Consider the following 17,756-nt stretch of genomic DNA (forward strand, 5'->3'; position numbering starts at 1 on the left):
CCGCATCCCCATCCTCATCCCCATCCCTGGCTGCAGTGCTCCCCGCCGAGCCCCAGCCCAGCCAAGTTTTGGATGCCCAGCTTGCAGGAATTGAGTGCTTCCCCCCACTGTGAAAGCCAGTAAGAGCCACCTTGGTGCTGGTTTTAAACTGGTCCAGAGTACATCACTTTTATCCACTTCGGCAATGGGATTTTATTGGGGTGCTGGCTCCTTTGGGATTTATTTAAAGGAGGAAGAAGGAACCTTAGAGAGGGGGAACTGTCTTGCTATATTTGGAGGGGAAAATAAATCACAGCTCCATTTCTCACATCTACTTCTCTGTGCATGTGTGCAGTTTCCCCATGTAAGAAATAGCTGTTATGAGGGCAAGGAAATCACCACGTTAGGCTGAATGCAGACTAACAGAGCTTCTGAGGAATTATAGCCAAAGACTCACATTTTTTCTTGCGCTAGCAGACAGCAGCAGCCCTGCCAGCTGCCTTTAGGATGGGAGGGGACTGAACAAAATGAAGCATCTCACCCTTACAGTGGAATCCTCAGGGCTCAGGTAGGTGATGGACAGACTGCCCAGTGCCAGTAGCAAAGGAAACGTGGAGGAAAATGGTTTTCTGCCCTATCCTTGTGTGCATGGAGCAGGTTGCAGTGACTTGTCTGTCCAAGAGGGAAAATGTGGCAAGATTTGTTTATTTTTAACAATACTTTCCAATGGTAGGCAAGTTTGGAGCTCTTGCAGTGGCACCCTGGTGCAGCCTGGCTTTTCCTCATTTGGACATGCAACATTCAGTGGGGTCCCCAGGGGGACAGAGTGACCCCAGGGTATTCCCAGTGGTCCTCAGGGACTGCAGCTGCTCTGAAGCTGCATGTTCACCAGTTGCCATGGCACCACCAGCGTCAACCCAAGGGAAAGGGAGAGCATCCTGCTGGGCTGAGCCATCCCTGTGCTGCCTGCTGCCTGGGGCTCCGGGTGTCACTGTCTCATGCCCAGGAGGGGATGGAGTTGGGTGATCTGGGGCAAAGAATTTGCATGGGGGTGTGTGCATAGCGAGGGCAGAGAGGGCAGAGGGATGCTTAAGGTCCTACACCTGTAAAGCTGGGTTGGAGGCCCAGGTGGTTGAGGCAGGGGCTCTACTCTGTGCCATATGGGGCAAAACCCAGCGAGCCATCAGCTATTGGCTGCCCAACCCCAGAGACAGGTGATGACAGCTGCAGCAGGGCAGGGAGCAGCCCCTGAGGTTTCTCAGACATCGTGGAGCAGTTCTCCAAGGTCTGCTGCCAGGCATTGAAGTCATTTTTGGGCTCATAGTAACACCCAAACCCTCTTCCTCTTGTATTTCCTTGCAGTAGAAGTGAAGTTGGTCTCTTTCATTTTCACTAAGGCCCATACTGGCTCAAAGTGACTGAAAAGATGCTTAATCGTTCATTTTACACCCTCTGCCTCTCTCGTCTGAAGGGGAGGCTTTATTTCCACAATTATCATTTCCATCCCATTACAGAGGGAGAGAGCAGGGGGAAATATAAAAGTGGAGGCTTTAATAACCTGATATTTCAAACTCTCTGTTATTAAAAAAAATGTTTGCATTTGTGGTGATGGCGGGAAGATTAAAAGGATTGCTGTGGATTCCACTTAGGGTACATTACTAATGATATCAATAAATCACCTTAAATAAAAATCACAATCTCTACAATTCCACCCGAACGCCATTTGGCAGAAGGGTTGATTACGGGAGCAAAATGAATTTCAGAATTAGCTGCTTGTCCTAATGCAACTGAAGAAATTAAATTTAGGGATACACACATACACAATGACACATACATCTCATGCAGAAGACTGGTGTTTTGGCCTCTGGGAAAGAGAACAAATAACATATTAGTGGGTCAAGAAGGATGCTGTCCCTTGTGATGGATGTTCAGTGTTTGTTTCAACTATTTCCATGGTATTTTTACTTTATGGCTTACTCTCTATGTAACTACAGTCATAGAATGCTGTTTTATTTCCATATGGGTAGAATCACACTGACACATCTACGATGCTGCTGTGTCCACGCAGAGTTTTGTTGCATCTTTCTTCTTGTGCTGGCTGCCAACAGAGAGAATCATGGAACCATTAAGGCTGGAAAAGACCACTGAGATCATCCTCTTCAGCTGCCAACTCATCACCACCATGCCCACTCACAGAATCATAGACTCAGTAAGGTCAGAAAAGACCTCTAAGATCATTCAGTCCAACCACCAACCCATCATCACCATGCCCACTAACCACGTCCCAAAAAACACCAAGCCCTGATCCCCACCAAAGCTGCCACCTGCTTGAAACAAACAAACAAACACGGAGCAGCAGCAGATTTTACCAGATGAATCAGAACGAGCTATCTTTATCTATATACAAAAATACCTTTACATTTTTTTTAATGCCGTGTTATTCATGCTGCCAAAGCTGAAGCCATCCAGATTTCAATAACAAATGCCAAAATGAATGTGCCATTGCAGTGCCTGGGAAGGAGCTCCCCTATCTGCTGTCTCTGGTAAACAAAGTGGGGTTTTAACACTGCTTGTGGCACTGTATCATGGCCAGCTCGGCTTATTCCACAGCACTTCTCCACCTTAGAACATGCTACTGGATTTGGAGGCTGAGAATATGTACAGAAATACCTGGTGTGAAAAGGGTCACGAAGGAAAGAGGAACATTTCCCACGTGAGCAGACCTGGGGTGACGGTGGAGGTGAGGTGGGAGGAGTGAGATATATGTTCTTTTTGCAGCCCCAGAAAGCGCTGCTTGGCCACGGCACGGATAAAAATAGCTGGAAATTATTTGCAGGGCCTACTTATGGGTAAAGCTGATGCCCAGAGGCTGCAGAACAGACAGGCTCCATCGCAGCAGGGGGAAGAGCAATGGGTTTTCCATGTCCTCTCCCACTCCGCTCACAGCTTCACCATACCTTGCAAAGTCTTTGCTCCCGTGTTTCTCCTCCCAGAGCAGGACCTGCTTCTGTGCTGAGACCTTCAAACCTGTGTTGGTGTTCCAGGTGTGGAGGAAGATCCCAGTGGGGTGAAATGCAGCTGGGTTACCAGGCAGGTTACAGACAACCTCTGTGACTCCTGATCAATCTGCTGCTGCATCCGAGAGGTGATGCAGTGCTCTCTTCTGCATTGCTGATGTTGCCCTTTCCCCACCACCTTCCATAACCCTGACCTGCTGCTTCCCAGTGCAGTGCCCTGTAGGTGCAAGGAATGCTCACATTACAGGAGCTGATGGTGGAGGGGGGGGCTGTACGTTTGTCTGCGGTTTACCCTGTGTTTGTCTTCTAGTGAGCACCACAGGACATAAAATCAGAGAATATCCTGAGTTGAAAGGGAGCCCTAAGGATCACTGAGTCCAAATTATGCTCCAAAGCAATGAGTGCAAATGGTGGGTCATGGTGAGAGCATCCAACTGCTATAGGTATGCGGTCCTGGAACCCGGGGAAGATGTGGACACAGCCCTTCTGGAGGAAAGGTTGGAATGGGGTGGCAGTGCCCCATTTCCTCATTCAGGCCAGGCAAGATGAGTGCAGACTGAGTGACAGCAGCACGATGGAGCTCCAGCCTGGATGGAGCTCTGCAGTCTCAGCAGGGACATTGCCCGGAGCACCCCGTGGTGCTCCACCTCTAGCAGCAATGTTTCTCTTGTCAGCAGCAGACAGCTGTGATTGGCAGTGGCAGCAAAACGCCTGATGACTTTGGGATAGAACAAACTCAGGAGCAGACCCAGCAGAAGACAAAAATGTGTACTTAACAAGTATCGAAACAGCTTTCAGCCCATCAGCAACCAGAGGTGGGATTGCACCCCTTCAGCCATATTTTGTGACTACAGAGCTGCGTGTTGTATTTTCCAGTCTGCATGATACCACCAAATGAATGTTCCCTTACAGGAGCTGAAGCTCCAGAAGAGAGAGAAATTAAGAGTAAAAATGAAATTCATAATGAACAGGGCACTGTTTTGTTTAGTAGGCTGTTAATCATACAGAGACGTAGAGTCATAGAGTATCCCAAGTTGGAAGGGACCCAGAAGGATCATCGAGTCCAACGCCTGGCAACTCCTGACATAGTCCTTGGACTCCTGCACTTCATTGCTGGGAGAGCATTCAGTATCCCCTAATGTTGTAAACAGCTCGCCAAGGGACCTTGGCCATCAGACACCATACTTAGGTCTATATAGGTCTATAGGTCTGCAGCTCCCATCCTACGCAACACTTGCCTTCTCTGTGGCATGTTCAGGGTGCACACAGCTGTCTTCCCTCAAACATGCTCTGCTTCCCTGCGCGTCTCATTCTGCTCCCAGCCCTGCTCTCCTGCCCCAGGGCATGCTGCAGACTGACTTTGTGGCCTCAGATTTGTTTTGCTGTCGCGTTCTGCCTGCGCCAGCCTCCAGGCAGGGAGCAGCACGTGGCTCTCCATCCACAGCTGCTTCTGATTTATCACTCTGTCAAAAGCCCCAGGGCTCCCTGTCACTCCATGGGTTAATGGTTGCCACCTAGGCAAGACCTTGCAGTTTTAGGGTTGTTTAAACAGGTGTCCAACAAGCACCCGAAATGTAGGTGCCTTTGATTGTTCTTTTGTCTTGCTCATTCCAAGGTCAAAGCAAAGAACAATACGGGTGAGCCATAGTAAAACACACAAAGCCTTCTGCAAAAGTCCACACAGAGCTCCACAGCACAAGAGCGTTTTTATTTTCCCATTAATAGAGAGAAGCCAGAACAGCATCCCCCTGTTACAGATGGGGAAACTGAGGCATGAGGCAACTGAGCAGCAGCTCCCAAACTAATACAAAACAGGGACTGGTTCCTCCTTGGCTTCACTGGGCTTTAATTCAGTCTCAGAAATCCAGGTGAACCGCCCAACTCATCCATTTTCTATGCAAAATCTCCTCTACCAAAGGAGAGAAGCAGTACTAGAGGGAAGGAAGTGTGGATGCCAGGGGGAGGGGGAGGGGGAAATAGAGAGATCTCATATCCGAGACCCCAGTATTAATTCGTATGTTGATGAATGCCATAAATTAGACTGCAATCAGCCTGCATTCTCCAGGGACCTATTCCCTGTAACGAGGCAGAGCCGAGGCTGCTCGAAATCCAGAGGAATTCTGGAGACTCCGAGCGCAGTTCCTTCCTTCCCCACCCTCAATAAATAAATAACATTTGAAAAGAGGAAGGCATTAGCTGTGGATGGATTTTAATTGAAGCAATGGCAAATTCGTTTCATAATCTTTAATTAGTAGGGGTATTTGCTGGAAATGTAATTTACAAGAAATGTGCTCTTTCAGTCACAAGTCTCCGGAAGGTCCAGGAGATGGGTTTTAGAAGGATGCTTTTTCACCACAAGGCACTTCCTCTCTTTGGGAAGAAAGCAGGTCATGAGGGATTCTGAGTAAATTCTGGGAGCAGATTGAGCCATCAGACTGGAGACATCCAGAGGTCCCCTCCAGCCAATGTGTCTGTGAGGTTCTGGAACTACTTGGGATTGGAGACCCAAGTGAGAGAAATGGCTATGAGCACGAGTGGAGACAAAGGGCAGTTTTGGGTGCAGAGACCCAGAATCAAATCACAGCTCTTACTTCTCTGCTCATCTTCTCTGTTCATGCTCCACTTCTTGCCTGCTTATGCTGGGGTGAAAGCAAGCTTCTTTCATCTCAATTCCTAGCAAATCCAGGGTTATCCCAGCAAAGGGAGTGTGAGCTGGTTCTGCTCCTGAAGTCTGCTGACACATTGCTAAAAAAAATCCAATTGCTAGGAGAGGAGGAAGAGAAAGAAAAGAGATCCTGTCTTTTCATGGTGAAAACTTTGTGGGATGTCACTGAGAGAGCAAATTGTTGGTGTTAGCTGGGAAAAAAATAACATATGAATCCCATATTGACATTTGAAGGTGGTAATGAGAAAACAAGACCCTCCCTGGTAATCTGAGGGCATTTTGCAAGAAAGCTAAGGGGGAGAGCGTTCATTACGCCTTTAAATCAAATATGGTCTTCAAACTTGGTGCTGAGCATGTACGACACATCTCCCATGCCTCAGTTTCCCCTTGGTAACAAGAGAATCTCAGAATCTCAGTATTATAGAATAATTAAAAATCATAGAATCATAGAATCACAGAATCACATAATGGCTTGGGTTGGAAGACACTCCAAAGATCATCTAGTTCCAACCCCTAAGATCACCAAGTCCAACCATCAAGTACCAAATCTGTTACTCAACCACATACCTAAGCACCGCATCCATGTTGCATGTGGTTGGAGAAGGGCTAGAACTCAGTATTCCATGCTGGCCTCTGGTCATCTAAGCTGGGGCACAGGGAGGTGCCTAAAGCTGTAAGAACTGCACTTGTGGGTGGCTTTCTGCAGGGAGATAGGTGTAGCACTGAGGGACATGGTTGACAGGCATGGTGGTGATGGGTTGATGGTTGAACTGGATGATCTTAGTGATCTTTTCCAACCGTAATGATTCTCTGATTCTATGATTCTATCTTGGTTTGTTGTGACCTTGGAGCGCCCCTCATGAGACTCAGGGATGGGGTGCTATGGGGATAGACAGGTCCAGCCTTCCTCACTCCCATAAGTAAGGAAAACAAAGCAAAACCGGAGCTGGAAAGAGAAGCCTTTCTGGACACAGCAGGGAGCTCCTGTTTCATTTCCCCTTCATTAAATACCGTGCTTTCCTCTAATGAAGGGGCCATCCAGAGCACTAATGAGACTCTTCTCATATCTCACTGTTTCAAATGCCACTTCCCCTTTCTGTGCAGAGAGAAACCCAGGCTTCAGCAACTCTGAGGGTGGGTGCCTCACTGCCACCTCACCATTTCTCTGTCAAAATAAAAGGAAAATTAGTTCCCCAACAAGAATCATAAAGCATCCACGCAGGCGGCTTTTTTCTTCATCTCTTCACCCCCTGCATCAGTGATGCATTAATTTCCTTCCCACTGAGATCTGCCATGCATTGCCTTCCCAAAGAGGGTGTTTCAGGAGGCAAATGTAGCAGGCATCCCATCAGATCCAGATGTCTGCCACTGGGATCTTGTTGATTTTGCTCAGGATGTTGCCAGGAGGATGGTGGCAGTGGCAGCAGCTCCAGAGCAGATGCACAGACACAGCGGATGGCCTGTAAGCATCTCCTCATCCATCATCAACATGAAGTTCAATTACAGCCTATTGGGGTTTTCTCGATTTGCCAGTTAATTAATAAAATCTGCATCACAGATGAGTTCTATTTACATAAGAGCTGAAGGAGGCAAGCCTTCATCTTATTTAATAGCAGTGAATATTCAGATGCTAGATTAACTCATTGCTCTTGGTGCCAACTTATTATTTACTTGGAAGTGTTTTACAGATACTCTGAATTTTCACTTTTTTATTGTGAAGCAGTAATGGGAACGTTGCTTTCCTGAGCTCTGGCGGTTTTATTAAAACAACTTCCAATGAGCTGCAAAATCATTTCTGTATCGTTTCTGACTCCCTGGCTAGAACAAACAGTGCCTAAAGGGGCAATGACAGAGGTCTACCATAGTATATCACATCTGAGAGGGAAAGATCACTGTCTTTCCTCTTAACTAGATGTTTCTGAAAGCAAATAAGCAGTAGCCTTGACGCAGACACAAGTAAGTCATTTTTTCCATGAAGTGCAGTTGAATTGCCCGTCTATTGCCATAGGATATTGTGGAGGCTGGTGTGAGTTCAGGGAGGGATTAGACAAAGCTGTGGTGGCTGCAAAACCTCATGAGATGAACGCATCTTCTGGTGGAAGCCCCATCCTTGGTAACATTCAAGGTCAGACTGGATCATGCTTTGAGCACCTGGTGGAGCTGCAGGTGTTCCTGTTCATTGCAGGGGAGCTGAACTAGATGACCCTTAAGGGACCCTTCCAACTCAAACGATTCTATGATTCTATGGTTCTAATGAAGCTCCAAACCATATATCACCAAAGCTGAGAAGTTTGTGTCAAGACCACTTTGTACACACCCTGTTTCTGTTGTTTTTTTATGCGACTGTTGTAGCCACAGAACTGGTCGGGCCACTGATCTAAACCCATAAAGCCATTTCTATGGCGTGGGAGAGAGCTTCCCTTAGGATACTGTTCACATCTGACCTTTGTCTGCTGGTACCTCAGCATTGTCCTTGTCTGATGAGCTTCTTGGAGGACTGAAGAATTAAGAGGCTGTGGAAGTGCCGAAAGAAATTAGGGAATGTGATTGGGAAGGAAACCTGGGAAATGAACCTTGCTTTTTAATCAACGTACCATGCAAAGCTGGGCTAATCAGCATTAATCAAGTAGAGTACTGCTGTTAGATGGAGGCCCTGATTTAGAACATGGTGCTCTAATAATGGCCCGGCAAATGCAGGGGAGTTTTTCCAGCTAGAATTCCCTTGCCCAAGACAGTGATTGATCTGCTGAAGATGCATTGACCTGCTTTCCCAACTGCACAGCAGCTCAGCTCTGCAATTGTTCCTCCTGTTTTTGCAGCAGAAGTGCTGGGTGACCTCCTCTGAAAGAGAATCCTGTGGCAGCAGCCACAAGCCAAGCAATAAAAACAACATCCAGCAGGAGCCAGGCATTTTTGTTTTCATCACGCAGCCAGCCCGTGGGCGTGCATGGCTCTGCCCTAGCAGCAGCTGTCATCCTGCAGGCAGATCTGCACAGGCTGCTTGAGCAGGAATTCCCTTGGAGAGCAGCCATTGCTCCACAGAAATGCCCAGCGCATGATGCTTGGGAGGATGCTGAAACCAATGCCCTGTGAAGTGCCATGTACACTACAGTAGTGGACAGGGGAGAACATTAGGCTAGATCCTCAGAGGCGGTGCAACGTGACCACCTGCCAGCCACCAGCACCAGGCCTGCTTTATTTCTGTGGCCCAATGAGCTCAAGGGGCTGTTGAGTTGGGTACCTTCCTTCATAGAGGGAGCCACTCCCCATTGGAACGTGGGTTGGATAAAAGGGATGGATGGAGAAGCTGAGGCACAAAACGAAGGAGCTGCCTAGGGTTGGTGGCAGAGGTAGGAGCTCCTTTTACCTTGGAGATTCCAGGTCTCTCTCCACTCCCAGCAATACACACTGCTTTCCAGACAAGGCAGGTTTATTTTTTTGATTCCTTGCTCCATTTGCGTAATCAAATTTTCTCCCTGCCTTACCATTCCCAGTGTTTGAAGTGTCAGACATGAAAGCAAAGGGAAGTCAATCAGATGTGCAAAGGGCTATTGGAGATAATTGGCAGGCTGGGGAGGAGAGCATCATGAAAGTGATGCCACCAGCTTCCTTCTGATCTCTTCTTCCTCCTGAGCAGAAATGGGCTGAGAAACAGCATTTGAGGAAGGCATGGAAAAAGCAGCAAGTCATGAGGGAGTTGGGCAGTCGGACCTCTCTCATCCTCTCCTCACCCTCTTCCCTCACCCTCTTCTCCCCCAAAATCAGCATCAGTTCTTTCTAGCAATATTCCCAGTGCTTTCTATGAATCTCTATATCACTTTCTAGAAACAACCCCGGCATCTTTCTAGGGATTTCCCACATTTCTGCCTAGGGATTTCCTCATTGTTTTTCAGGAACATCCCAGGTAATTTCTCAGGAATGTCCTATGTTGTTTTTTAGGAATTCTGTAGAATCTTTTCTATGAATTTCTGCTTTGTTCTCTAGGAATATTCTACAGGGATCCACCACAGATTTTCTCAGAATTTTCCAAAGTTCTTTCTAGGAAGTTCTATGCTACTTTCTGGGAGCTTTGCAGGAGCTTGCCCCCAGTCTTCCAGGATTGTCCCCAAGTATTTTCAAGGAATTTCCTAATTTCCTATGTTGCTTATGTCCCAGGATGTTTTTCAAGCATCTCCCAAGAAGTTTTCTAGAAATTTTCTTTTTGGTATCTAGGAATTTCCCCTTTTTGCTTACCTGGAATTTCTCTCCTCCCCACCACCCACTTTTTATTTATTTTATTTTTTAATTATTTTTTCCAGAGTGCTTCCCAGGAATTTAATAGAATCACAGAATCTTAAAGGTTGGAAAAGACCTCTAAGATCACCCAGTCCAACCCCAACCCATCCCCACTGACCATGTCCCTCAGTGCCACATCCCCATTGCTCTTGAACTCCTCCAGGGACGGTGACCCCACCACCTCCCTGGGCAGCCTGTGCAAGTGCATCACCACACTTTCGGAGAAGAAGAAGTTTTTCCTAATATCCAGTCTTCCAAGGAATAGTTGGTTTTTTTTTCTAGGAATTCTGATGTTACTTTCCAGGAGTTTTTATGTTTCTTCCTAGGAATTTCCACATTGCTTTCTAGAAAACTCCCCTTTGCTTTCCAGGAATATCCCATGTTACTTTCAAGATGTTTCTCATGTGACTTTCAAGGAATGTCCTAGCATGCTTACCAGGAAATTTGCAAATGTTTTCTCAGAATCTTTTGGGATCCTCTGTAGGATTTTCCCCTTTGCTTTCTAGGAATCTTCATGCTGCATCCTAGGAATGTTTCCAGGGTGCTTTCCAAGAATCCTGGAACACAAGAACACTCTTTGTGTGTGTGTGTGTTACCAGACCTCTTCTGCTTTCATGGAGGTCTTCTTGAGACTGTTTTCCCAGTAATGGCATGGGGAAGTGGCTGAGGTTGCTCCCTGAAGGCCTTTTGCCTTATTCTTTAGGACCTTGGTTTAGTGGGCAATATTGGTGTTAAGTGAACGGTTGGACTGTATCTTAGAGATCTTTTCCAACATTAGTGATTTAATGATTCTATGATTCTTTCTCTGCCAGATTTTGCGCGGATTTGTGCTTTTTATGGCAGCCCTGGGAACCCCTTCCTTGCTGTGCTCTTGTCATCACCGTGCAGCCAGCTCTGGTGTTTCCTTATGCCACGCTGCCTCTGATCTTCTCTCCGGCTTCTTTCCTAAGTGAACATCTATTTGCTGTTCACTCAGGGAGCTGACTAGGCTCCTTGCAATAACTCAGGTGTTGAAGCATCATTTGTTGAAATGGTTTTAGGCCATGCCTTGTGCTCTGCTTTAGCAATAAAAACAGTGCTGAGGAGGTTTCTCTTCTTCCACACACTTCTCATTCCAGCCACATCCAAACTGCCCAGGTATGGCAATCACAGAGCGTGCTGGAGAAGGCACCTGGATCAGCAGTGCAAATGAAGTGGGGATGTCCATCATCTCTACAATACAGTCCCATTAATCTCCTAAGAAGTTAATGTGGTTTGCATGTAATGCCTGGAGATGAAAGCTGGGCTGCAGTTTTTAAGGCATTAGCAAAATCCTGGTGAAAGCTAATAGCAAAATTGAGAGAGAGATCCAGAACTCATCTGATAGTTTCAAACCTTTGATGTGACGCTGATTTAGGGAGTGACCTTGGATCCCCACCAGCTTTGGACATGACTGAGCCAGAAAGGACAGCCGGGCCTTTCTCTGTTGGTGTCAGAAGTGGAGCAGATTTATTGAAGCTGAAACTTTCAGAGGGCAAAAAGAGGACAGCTTTGACAAATGTCTCAGATAAAAAAATAAAACAGCCCTGAAATTCTTGAAAGGTCCCACTTTAACAATCAAGATTGCAATTTGAAACACCCTTGTTCCACCATTTAGGCTGATTATTAACAGCATGTTCAGAGACTACTGAAACAAAACATTTTAATTGACCCCAACCAGTTGGTTTTGTTTTAATTTTGTTTCATTTTTCAATTCACAGAAGCTTGAGATTTTATCTTTCATCTCCAGCTGGAACAGAAGGGAAAAGTAGAAATCTCCAGAAGCTTTGTGAAGTCATACCCAGAAGAAAGGCTCTTCTCTCTGTGCTGCTGGGCTCCCTAAGCCTCCCACTCCTCCAGATAAATAAGAATTGCAGCTCTCAGCTGGGTGTCCTTCTGCAAGCAAGCACACACAGCCATTAGCTGGGGAGGATGAGGCGTGGGCACGTGTCCCTGTTGGCTGCTGTTGTCACAGGGCTGGGGACACATCCCAAAGCAGAAGGTGGGTTGGTCAGGGCAATGCTGAAAGGTCCCTAATCCTACATTGCTTATTCCTCTCAAAACACATATCCAAGCTCTCTGCAGTGCTCATGCCTGGGGAGTGCTGAACTCAGAGGCTGCCATCAGCGCTCCCTGCGAAGCAGCACCAGACGACCTTTTGCTGGGCTCATGCCAGTGTGTGCAGTGCAGCCCTCCAAGCAAGCACGACAGCTGTAAATAAGCAGCTCATTTGAATGCTGAGCCTTCCTTGATGAAGGAAAGCGCTCGAGTGTGTTAAGGGGCAACTATTTGTTTTCCTCAGCTCCCATTGAGCTTTCCAATTAGCTAAAGAATGCATGCATGATGGAAGGAACTTCTGTTGAAGCAGTCACACACGCTCCCTGCTGTCGCACAGCTACCTGCTGTGGGGTGGGACGAGAAGCAGCTCTCTCCAGGGTGGGGAGTTTCCTTCAAACATTTGGGATTCCTCTGTGCGGGGGCACCTCATGGCCATGCTTTCAGGCCCTCGGCATCCCCAGTGGGGCCTCAGTCCCCAGAAGAAGTTTCCAAACCCAACAATAGTCTCCAGCAACACCCATACTAACAGTGCCTTGAGTATCTCCATGCTCAGAGAAGAACTGTGGCCCAGCCCAGGGGACAGAGGAGAGGTGCTTAGCAGAAGTTTGTCATCATTTAAGCTGTGGGATTGTTCAGGATGAAGAAGGATGGTGGATGGCAAAGGTGAGCATCAGAGCAGGAATGAGGAGGGGCAAGAGGGATGTGTGCTGGACAAGGGGACCCACCAGTTCCCTGTGTTGCTGGGTGCTCCTCACAAACTCCTCTCTCTGAAGCAGCAAGCAGGTCAGCATCCCCAGCTGTGCATGACTCAGGGTATTTTTCATCCCCACTCCTTAATCCCAGCTATTAGGACCTCTGCCTGACACAGATCATTATTGCCAGGGAGCGCAGTCATTTGGAAAGGAAGAAAATATTTTCATCAAGCAACAGAATTCTCCGGAGAGAACAACAAGCAGTGAAACAAACTGGGTGGGTTGAAGCGAAGAGCAGGGAGCTATTGGGCACAGAGGGTGTGCAGGAGCTTTGCTGCTATGCTTCACGCCTGGACACCCAGCTCATGTAGAAACCCTCCTGCTCACAGGATTGCTCCTGCAGCCAGCATGATGCTGGTGCAAAGCTTTGAGGATGGGAACATCTGTGCCATATTCTAAGATGTTTTTAAATGATGGACATGGGACACAGTGTCGTTAGCAGCATGGTCAGGAAAACCATCTTTTTCACTTGAAAATTGATCGCGTTTGATCTGAGCTCTGGTGTGAGACAGTAATCATGGCTCTCTGCAGTGTTGTTATTAGAAGGATCATCAAGTCAGAAGCTCACTTTCATGTCATTTCTAGTATATCTTCACACAGGCAGCAGGCTGGAAATCCATCCTGACCCCAACCAGAGCAGCTGGAGCTAATACTCTTTGAATAGCTCCTGAGGGTGTGCCAGCTCCAAGGTTCAAAGAGGGTCTGGAATCATAGAGAGATAGAATCATTTGAGTTGGAAGGGACCATTAAAGGTCATCCAGTCCAACTCCCCTGCAACGAACAAGGACACCTACAGCTCCGTCAGGTGCTCAGAGCCTTACAGGGTAATGGACGTGTCCAGATGTTGCTTTGTGTTTATGATGAGGGAGGAAAGCCATCCCTCCTTGGAGATCTGGGCTGGCCTTCGTGACTTTGGGCTGAGGAACTCTTACGGGATGGTTTAAATAAGGAAGGAATTCAAGCGGGGACTTTGATTGTGACCGTGCAGAAGTAGATATCACCAGGTTAAGGGAGGGACGCTGGGTGTGGGGATGTGCACCCAGGCTGTGCGATGCTCTGCCAGCTCTGGAGACCATCAATCACATTGCGAGTGGGTGCATGGGGTCTTAATACAAAGAAAGATCCAAGTGGAGGCTGGGGGAGTGTGAGACAAAGTGGGGGGATCAGCAGGTGAGATATACTCCCCAGCTCTCCTACCACCAAATAGTAGTATGGAAAAGGAGAATGAAAGGGGGTGTTAATTTGGCTCCAGCGAGCCAGTTCACAGCCTCAGAAGTAATCTTTTCCCTTTCATCCCCCTGCTTACCCAGCATGTCTCTGCAGAGCTGCATTAGCAGCTTTAGGTCTGCAGGATAAACCACAGTTATTTTTCTTTATTTGCTGTTTTTCCTTTGAAACAGTTTTGGTTGGTTTGGTTTTCTTTTTTTCTTTCTTTTCCTGTAGCTCAAAATTTCCCCCAAAACACTGAGGTCTTGCAGCATTGCCTTAATGCTGGTCAATGGGTGATGATCTCCAGAGGTCCCTTCCAATCCCTATGATTCTCTGATGCTGTGACCTCATAGTGCTGCTCTTTCAAGAGCCATCTATATTTTCTCCTGAGTGTCTCAGAGGACAAGAGATTAAGCTATGAGGGGACAGAAGAGCATTCCCCCATAGTACTTGTGTTACTAATTAGTTTTCTAAACACATAACAAGGTGCCACAGCTGTAGTGTGGATCTTGTTGACCTTTCAAGTTCTAAAGCATACTTACCAAATGCCAAGCTGCCTGAAAAACACACAGGGCTTGGTTTTCTTGGCTCTTCTCTGTTATATGGGTTTTTTGAGGGGTGGAGTTGAAGAGAGCATCTCACCAGAGCATAGATGGTCAGGAGTATAGAGGGGTCTCATAGAGCATCTGTCCCACAGTGAAATCAAGCTTGGAAGGATCATTAGGCAAGACCAGGGCCTGAGCCAGTGTGACTCCCAGAGATTCACAGAAACCACAGCCACGGGCCAGCGGTGCTCCATGGGAGGACAGGGCAGCAGTGAAGAGGCCAGCAGGCCAGCCGTGTCCACAAAGCCCTAATGCGGCTTAGCAATGTGATCCCAAAATAGTCAGCTTGTCCAGTGAGAGAAACTCTCTAATTCAGCCTGTGTGTTTATTTAGGGAGATAGTCATTTCCTCCAGCTCATCTTCCCTGCTCCTGAGCCCAGCTAATCACCTGCCAAGCGGCTGGAGGTGACAGACCGGAGGAGGGAGCACGGAGCAATAAGAAATCATTTCTGTGGGTGATTTTTAATATCCAAGCGACAGTGGCAGACAGCAGAATGATGGAAGTGTGGACGCTGGCAGCTCATCTGCCAGGAGCTGCCTGTCCTATGGCAAACAGATGGGCCTTTCAGCACGCGTTCAGCAGGGGAGAAACCTGCAGCATTAAATGAAAAAGGAGAAATGTGCCAAAGAGTGAAGACTCAGGGAGGGCAGCATCCCTACAACAAGCTTTTACTCCCAGGGAATTCACCTGCCTCTTTTATCTCTCTTCTGCATCCTCCCCAGCCACCCAGGGAGAGATGCTCAGGTTTCAGCTGAGTGTATTTTGGAAATGAATTTTCTATTTCATTACCCCACCTAACACCTCTGAGAAGGAATGGTCAGAAAGTTAATTCTTCCCTCATCGCTAGTTGGCAATAAAATGCTACCAGAAAGAGATGTGGAAATTCCTCTTGCTAATTTAGAATTACTTTTACTGGTGTCTGTAATGGACTCTGGCTGCTTCTCAAGGACCTTCTTTCTAGTCCTAATTGCTTTCTCTGTGAAACAAATCCCCCCTTGTGCACTAATAAGCTTTAATTGCCCTGAGCAGCTTCAGGTGGGACCCTATCCACCCACACTCCTTCTGCACATTGGTCTGGGGGTTCTGTTTAAACTCAGGGCCTCTCTGGTTCTGATGCTCAAGCTTGACTTTTATTTTTCTATTTGGGAGGCAGTCTTTTGTTCCAGTCTTGTTTCTGATCTGTTCCCTTGATGATCCTTGGACTTAAGTTATAAGTAGTTTGCCCCTCTTCCTGCTGGGGGTCCTTGGGTGTATGCTGGGCCTGATTCATCACCTTGCTTCCCCTGGAGCTTTCAGTGGACCTGCTATCCCTTCTCTGCTCACCTTGTCCAGCTCAGCTCTTGCTGCTCACTGACATCCTGTCTTTTTGCTTCCAGTTGAATTGTGATGTGCAAATACATAAATATAAGTCCTAGCTTGAGCATTTACTGAAGGGATTAAATGTCCTTTCACTTCCCTTATTTTGATTCCTCTTATCCCATTGCCTGACAGGGCTCTAAGACCCTTTTCTGGCTCAGTGGGCCCTGCCTATAGGAGGAGGATAGAACTGGATGGGCTTTAAGATCCCTTCTAACCAAGCCATTGTGTCATGACTGCAACCTCCTGTCTGACTTAGGGGACTATTGGCTGGGGATTTGCCTTTGACCCCTGGAATAGCAGGAGGAAGCTCCTGCCTGACTCCAGGAGGATTTGTTCAGTTACCATTGGTTTCTCTTTACATACCTCTGAATCCTGCTGTCTGTAATAAGATCTGGCTGAGGGGAGGATGTTCTGATCCAGCAGCAGAGCACACATTCCTCCCAAAAGTCCTTGCCTTTCTATTGCATCTATTTCTGTCCTCCAGTGTCCTTTGATCTCCGCTTCCAGAGGTTGCTGCAGCTCCTTTGCTCTCCCTTTCTTCTTGCTGTTAAGTAGCTCAAGTGAGAAGGGGGGTGAACAGAAAGGTTAAAACAGTGACCCTTGCTTAGGGAAGAACCTACTCCCTGTCCGCATCGGGGTATGCATTGCTTTGACAGTTCAATTCCGTTTACGTCTCTTCCTCATATTAGATGTTGGGTTGTGAATGATCCTGCACAGCTTCCCTCTGGTGCCTGTCTCATAAGGTTCTTAGCTCCCAGCTCCAGTATGACAGCAGAGGCTGGGCACTGAGTCACCACGTCCTGGCCCTTTCTGCTGGTGTTTGCCTCTAATTTGGGAAGTGGAACTCCATCCAAAGCACTGTTCCCATGCATGAGCTTAGCTCTAGGCAGGCTCAGGAGGCTATAAGAGGGCTACAGGGTAGACTCCCTTCCTCCCTATTTGCAGCCAGTTGAGCTTGCTGCTGGCAAACTCTTTGGTCTGAGCCTCCCCTCTGATTTTCCTCTTGGTCCCCCCTGCTGAGTGCTTCCCAGTGCCTCCCCAGTTCACTCTATAATCAGATCAGCTCCCCGCAGAGATCTGCAGAGGGACACTCATTCTTGATGTCTAACTGATTGGGTTTGTTTCAACACAGGCTGATTGTGAAGAGGTTTTTGTCAGGACTGTGTGGTGGCTCTGCCTTTGGAAATGGAGATGCCCTGCTATTTCAGCAGTTAATCATAGCCTTGTGCTGATGAGCACTGGCTGGGCTTTGCAAAGAGGTTTCTCTTTGGAGGTTTTTTCAAGTGATGGATTCCTCTTCTGTTTGAAGCTGACTGCAGGAGGAAACTTGGGTATTTTTCTATGCTTCTGTGGTCAGGCTCTTCTTCTGGGACAATGTGCCCTTGGGTTGATATCCTGTTGTCTTGATTTGCATTTTTAAATGGCTTGGGCTTAGATCGGAATGGATTACTTCTTTCATGATCCTGGCTCAGGATTCCTTGGGGCTACACCCCACCAGTCTGTCATTGGTTTCATTCATCTAACTGTATCCTGACTCTGGTCCTCCGTACACTCAAGGATGTTGTGGAGTTACCATTGTTGGAGGTATCCAAGAACCATGGCAATGCGGCACTGAGGGACACAGTTAGTGGGCATGGTGGGGCGTGGGTTGGGGTCGGTCTAATGATCTTGGAGGTCTTTTCCAACCTTAATGATTCCATGACCCTACTAGGTAGCCAAACTCTACCTTGGGTGCATGTGTTTCCTTGTGATCCTTACTTAGTGGACTTTTTCACCCTCCAGAAGACAGAAAAGCTTCCAGTACTGCCAAAATCCAGT

Source organism: Numida meleagris, chromosome 7 (genome assembly GCF_002078875.1).
Source record: "Numida meleagris isolate 19003 breed g44 Domestic line chromosome 7, NumMel1.0, whole genome shotgun sequence".
NCBI classification, from domain to species: domain Eukaryota; kingdom Metazoa; phylum Chordata; class Aves; order Galliformes; family Numididae; genus Numida; species Numida meleagris.